The sequence below is a fragment of the Trachemys scripta genome, chromosome 9 (assembly GCF_013100865.1).
Source record: "Trachemys scripta elegans isolate TJP31775 chromosome 9, CAS_Tse_1.0, whole genome shotgun sequence".
Taxonomy (NCBI): domain Eukaryota; kingdom Metazoa; phylum Chordata; order Testudines; family Emydidae; genus Trachemys; species Trachemys scripta.
In genome coordinates this window covers 59,277,785-59,283,784 of record NC_048306.1, presented here as the reverse complement: position 1 = coordinate 59,283,784, position 6,000 = coordinate 59,277,785, and positions in this window count along the sequence as shown.

Sequence of the window (6,000 nt, the reverse complement as noted above, 5' to 3'; positions counted from 1 at the left end):
CGTGTGCATCACATTTTTAAAAACTATTTGACAAGAAGAAATATTTTCACTTAAGTGGCTGGAAGCTGAAACCAGGCACATTCAAATAAGAAATTAAGCACAATTTTTTTTAACAGTGTTGGTGATTAACCATTGAAACAAACTACCAAGGGAAGGTGAATCCACCCTCTTGATATCTTCAAATCAAGGCTGGATGCCTTTTTGGAAGATATGCTTTAGACAAATAAGGTATTAGACTCAGTACAGGCATAAGGGGGTGAAATTTAATGGCCTGTAATATAAAGGAGGTCAGACTAGATCAGTGGTTCCCAAACTGGGTTTTGTGAAATGTATCAGAGTTCTCAGAAAAAAATTCTGTAATGGCGGACAGAGCTGTCCGTAGGGACCCCGGGAGCTGACAGCCCAAGCCCTATGATTATCACTTCCTGGCAGAACAAGTTTAAGCTTTGTTGCAATTGTGCATTGTTTGCCTGAACTGCTCAAGACCCGAATGCTTGTGGGAGGAACTTTTGCTTTGAGTTGGCTTCTTAAATACCTTGATGCTGTTTCACATCTGGTACTCCTTGATGAAACATGTAGGAGGCTTAATCAAAGTGATATGAGCTACAAAAGTGGAATCTTGAAGAGTGTTGCTGTTTTCATAAGGTAATAAAATTAATAATGTAGTAATATTTAATATAATATTAAATAGTGTGTAATAAGCATGTCATAAAAAAACCAAATTATTTCTAAGATCACTGCTTCTATAACTTATGCTCAGGTAAGGGAGAAACTACCTGGAAATTAATTCATTTTTAGGAGGGGTTCGCGAGATTTGATATTTTTGTGAAAAGGGTTTGTGGGTTGTTAACCTAGTCCAGTGGTTCCCAAACTTTATCTAATGGTCCCTTCTCGCTGTAAGTTCTATGAATCTATGAAAAATACTGGCCTTCATTTAAATGTTAGTTGTACAGTAGCATTGACACCTAGCAAAACTACATTAATGATGTTAAGAGTCTGGCTCATGCTATGATGGCAGGCTCTTATTCAATGTATTCTAGCTTTCAGTTCTTTCTACCTCCAAGACATTATCAAAGGATGCATTTAGAATTTGTCAGTGGAGAATTTTTTTTGTTCTGTTGCATGTAATTAGAACAATGGCCTGTTTCATGTTAGTTTGGATATTTTTGCCACGAGTTATCACAGGAGACATTCCACCTTCAGCATTTCTCTCCCAGTGAACTGCATTCATTTAAAAAAAAAAAAAAAAAAAAAACAAAAACACTTTCCTGCCCTATAGTTTCATTTAGCATTATTTAGAGGATTCTAAAATAGTAGCGTATGGCTCTGAGCTCGCCAATGGATGGAGAAGATGAGAACGTGAAGCTGCAGCAGAAACTTCTGTGCTGTTTTTCTCATCACAGGCACTCTTCGATAACTGGATGAATTTTAGATTGATCTGGGGTTTGACACAAGCATCAAAATGGTTCCTATTATGCAAACACTATGCGGCACTAAACTGGTGATCTGTGTGGGGGATTTTTGTTTCGCAAATGACTAATGTGGGCCCCAATCCTGCAATTGTAGCCATGCCAGGTGCACCCCTAATTGCAATGGAGCACAGAGATCTGTCTGGGAGAAGTAATTTGCAGGATCGAGGCCCTAATAAACCAGCTACCTAGTTTTACTAGATGGGTTACACTGGAATGAAAGTGTCTTTGTGACTATAATAAGCATAAATAAAACATACACATTTTTACTTTGTAATGAGGCGTTGTAGAAAATACATGTAATGTCTGCTTTTCATGTTGGTAAACTAAAGATGGTGCTAAATAGCACCAAATGTAATCAAAGGTGGAGCACAAAACTGATGTCAACTCCTTACCAACCTATGCTGCTAACACCCAGTTACAGTCTTTGGTGCTTACTGTTATAAAACACAGGTTGGTGTATTTTTCATCACAATATAAACAATGACTATTTTGAGGATTAAAAAAAAAGTTAACCTTAATTCTAAACTCTCAGAAAAAGATAATTTAGTCTAATGTAGTAGTTGGGATCTAGTGAATGTTTCTCGCACTGGTACTATTGACTCACTTGACTCAGAGAGAGTTCATTTTTCTGTGTGTACTCTTCCTTTACTCCCCTTGTTTATTCCTCCTTTTTCTACTCTTCCTAGGGTTCTCTGTTAACTTATATTAAATCATACACACTTTTCAGGCTGCAGACATACTTGTTCCATCCAGTAGAGAACAATAGTACCTCTAAGGAGAAACCTAGCCTTGTATTATAGTTATAGATACAGAATCAGTTATGTGAGGGTAAACAGTAATGCCTAAACTTATACCATGAAGACTTGATCTTTTCAGAGAAACTGAGTGCCCACAGCTCTAAATGGAGTTTTGGGTGCCAGCATTTATAAATATCAGGCCCTAAGTCATTTGCAGAGCAGAGAATAGAATGCTGCTCTCTAACCACTAGCCTTGCTGCCTCCATTATAGTATTTCTATGCCCTCTTCACCTGTAAAAATGCTGCAGACAGGCACTGAGCCACCTTGGGCCTGATTTGCAGAAGGGTGAAGTACCTACAGCTCCCATTGACTTCAACTAGATTTGCAGCTGCTCAACTCTCCTGACAACCAATCCCAGGTTGTCAAGTTTGGTACCCAAAATCAGAGGCCGCATTTGGGTGTCTTTGTGTTTAAGTTTCACCATCTGTAAGATTAGGGTTAATAACACTTATCTACTTCCCAGGGGCTGCCCAGAGTCTGAACCATTAATGCTTGTAAAAGCCTGTGAGATTCTCCAATTTAAGGTGGTATGAAACTGATTTCCTCTGAGCAAGGTCTATGAACACTTTTATTTCACCAAGCAGTGCATCCCTGCCTGCCTTCTGTATCTGAGGTCATAGAATCATAGAATATCAGGGTTGGAAGGGACCTCAAGAGGTCATCTAGTCCCTGTCACAGGAAACCATAATTGTCCTGTATTCAAAAATACTCTTAAAAATTGGAGTACATGAGTCAATACTGAATTAAGTTAAATGAAGAAATGGCCCAAAGTTATGACATGTCACTAGTGTAAGCAAACAACCATTCTGGCAAAGAAATCCCTCCTTCAAAATTTGGCATGTATGTGAGTATAGGTGCTTGTGCATGTACGCGCACACAAAATCTAGTATATAGTTACACCTTAAAATAGCATAGAAGTTATTTTGAATTCAAGCACCAAAAGGGAAGACTTATTTCCTTTCTAAAATGGCTTACTGCAAATAAAAATGAAATGTAATAGTTACAGGGATGTTCAGCAGAGACACCAGACAGTGTTATGCCTAAGGAAACAATGGCAATAACTATAAAAAAGTCATCGTTAATCATGTAGGAGCACAAACTAGTTTATGTTGAACGTTGTTAAGGGGTTTTAGAAAATGTAAATGTACACTTGCTTTTTAAAAAATCTGCCATGGCTATGACAGGTTTAAAGAGCATCATGCCTGAAAACATGCATGTATCTTTAATGAAATAGTTCATACGTCATTAATAGTAAAATCATAAAACAGTTTTATGAGACATTTTCCCTCAGCAATTGATGCTTCTTAGTCTGATTTGCCTTACAGTTATAGTGTTTGCCATCTTCTAGTGATGAGGAATTGCTTCCAAATGCTGTCAACTTTTAACTCTAATCTAACGTCTTCTGGTTTCTCGTGTTCTGTGTGATACCCTTTGTGCCAATTCCAGCTGACAGACTCAGCGCTGAGCAGCAGCTCAAAGCATTGGCTGATGGTGTAGGTGCTCTCTGAGATGCACAATGTCAAAGCTGAACTCGGTGCTAGGAAGTGTCAGGCACAATGAGGGCAGAGATTCTCTCACACATTTTTCTAAGCCAGGCCTAGCAATAGGGATCAGAGCATCATTTGTAGTATGCCAGTGAAAATATACAATAAAATGGATGTCCTGTTTTCTGCACCCTCACTGTAAAACCCATTTAGCAGGATAAAGTACTCTGTATTTGAGACCGAATGCTATTTATTTTTAAAGTCATTACACACAGAATAGTAAGTATTAGTTTTAGACCCCAGCACCAGGAAATTCATTAGTAATATGCATTGTTTATATTTCAGTAAGTCAATAGCATTGGTACTTATACCTATACTGATGTAAATGGGGTCAGATTTATCAGATGTGACTAGTGATTTTGGTTGATTCCATTTTTGGGTACCTAACTTGAGATGCCTCACAGGGACCTGATTGTTCAGAGGGAGGCTACATAACACTTCCTTCAGGCTTCTTTAAAGTGTTGTAAATTGGGTGACTACAAATGGAAGCAATCACTAGTCATGTCTGAAAATCTTGACCCAAATCTCACTCTGTAGGGTGTGAGAGGATTGCCTCGGGGGTCAGGAAGGCATTCCTATGTGCACATTTGCATTTTGAGGGGCGACACACAGAATACTAGACTAGATTGTAGAGAGAGATGGTGTCTACCTCTATATTTGTATAGTGCCCAGCACAATCTAGCCCCAATCTTGATTACAGCCTCAAGATGGTGGTGTAATGTAAATATTAATGGATACGTGACATTCTATACCTGGGGGAGTGCCCTGTAGTCCCCATATTCCTCATTTATATATAATTGTGATAGTGCATATAAAGTAGGCCGTGTGAGGTATCAGGGGAAAGATTATGATCTGCTGAAAGTCATTTTTCTATATAAATATGTATATCATTAATGCATATGAAGTTATGAGACCGTGTGGTATGGTTGTCACTAAAATATGCTATGGGTTTGGGACGCGCCCAGATACTAGCTCTCCAGAGATAATGCCAAGGAAAGTAATCAACACCCAGGTGGGTGTCAAACAACCTATCAACAGCCATTGTCCTGCAAGAGAGCTACAATTCAATGACTCACCTGCATAAGGCTACACTCAGGTTGCCAACCTTCCAGGATTGGCCTGGAGTCTCCCGGAATTGGCATCAATCTCCCGGTGACTATTGAAAGCAATCTGGGCGAGTTTAGTAGGCTATTGTAAGAAAATGACATTATATCATGTTGTAGGGTGACCATATTTCCCTATGCTGAATAAGGGACAACTGGTAAAATTACTTATATTTAAGCGAGTCCAATGGCAATTGTACAAATGTTCAAATTAATATCAAGTTGACTGATCCCCTGTAATAAAGAAATACTGAGTAGCTAGATTCTCTTTAGTTACCTTCTTATCTTTATGGCTTTAGAGTTCACTCGGGAAGGGGTGACACACTCCTGTACACCTCTCTCACACAGCGGGGGTGACTGACCAACCTGACCCTCTGTGCCCAGTGGTCTCTGCCCTCCATGCCAGGCTGGGCTCCCCGGATGGACCCGCCTCTCCTGGTACCTGGCGCTGTGTCTTCCCGAGGCAACATGTGGGGGGGGCCATACAGGGTCACATACCCCTCCCCCCAGATTTCTGCCAGGGTTCACACCAGAATGTGGCCAGCAGCCGCCTTTCATCACTGTGCGGGAGGGGAGGGATGGGAGCTGCTTCCAGCCAAAGGAGAGGAAGGCGGGGAAGAGATGACTTGGCTTGTGTCTTTGCAGAGCTCATCTCTTCCCCCTGTGGCTGGAAGCAGCTTCTCTCTTCCAGCCTGCACAATGTCAAAAGGCAGCTAACACCTCCAGGCTGCTGCTGGCCACCAGCATAACCCAGCTGCCTCCTGTTCCCTGGCTAGAGCATGGGTAGGAAGGGGTTAAGCCCTAAGGATGCATTGTGCACCAGGGCCCAGGGAACCTGACTGCAGGGACTTCAGTGAACCCAGCCAGACACATGGCTCATCAGAGAAGGGTGCCTAGAGGATGGAGCAGCCCTTTGCTCCCTGGGGGCAGGACCTGGGGGGAAGGGCGGGAAAAGAAGGTGCTAAGCCCCTGCCCTGGGGGCTACTATGGAACCTGCAGGTTCAGGGCATGAATAGGCTGGAAATCCTTTTCCCCCGCCCTGCCCCTGCCATTCCAGAGCTTAGCTGAGGGGCAGAGAGGCTG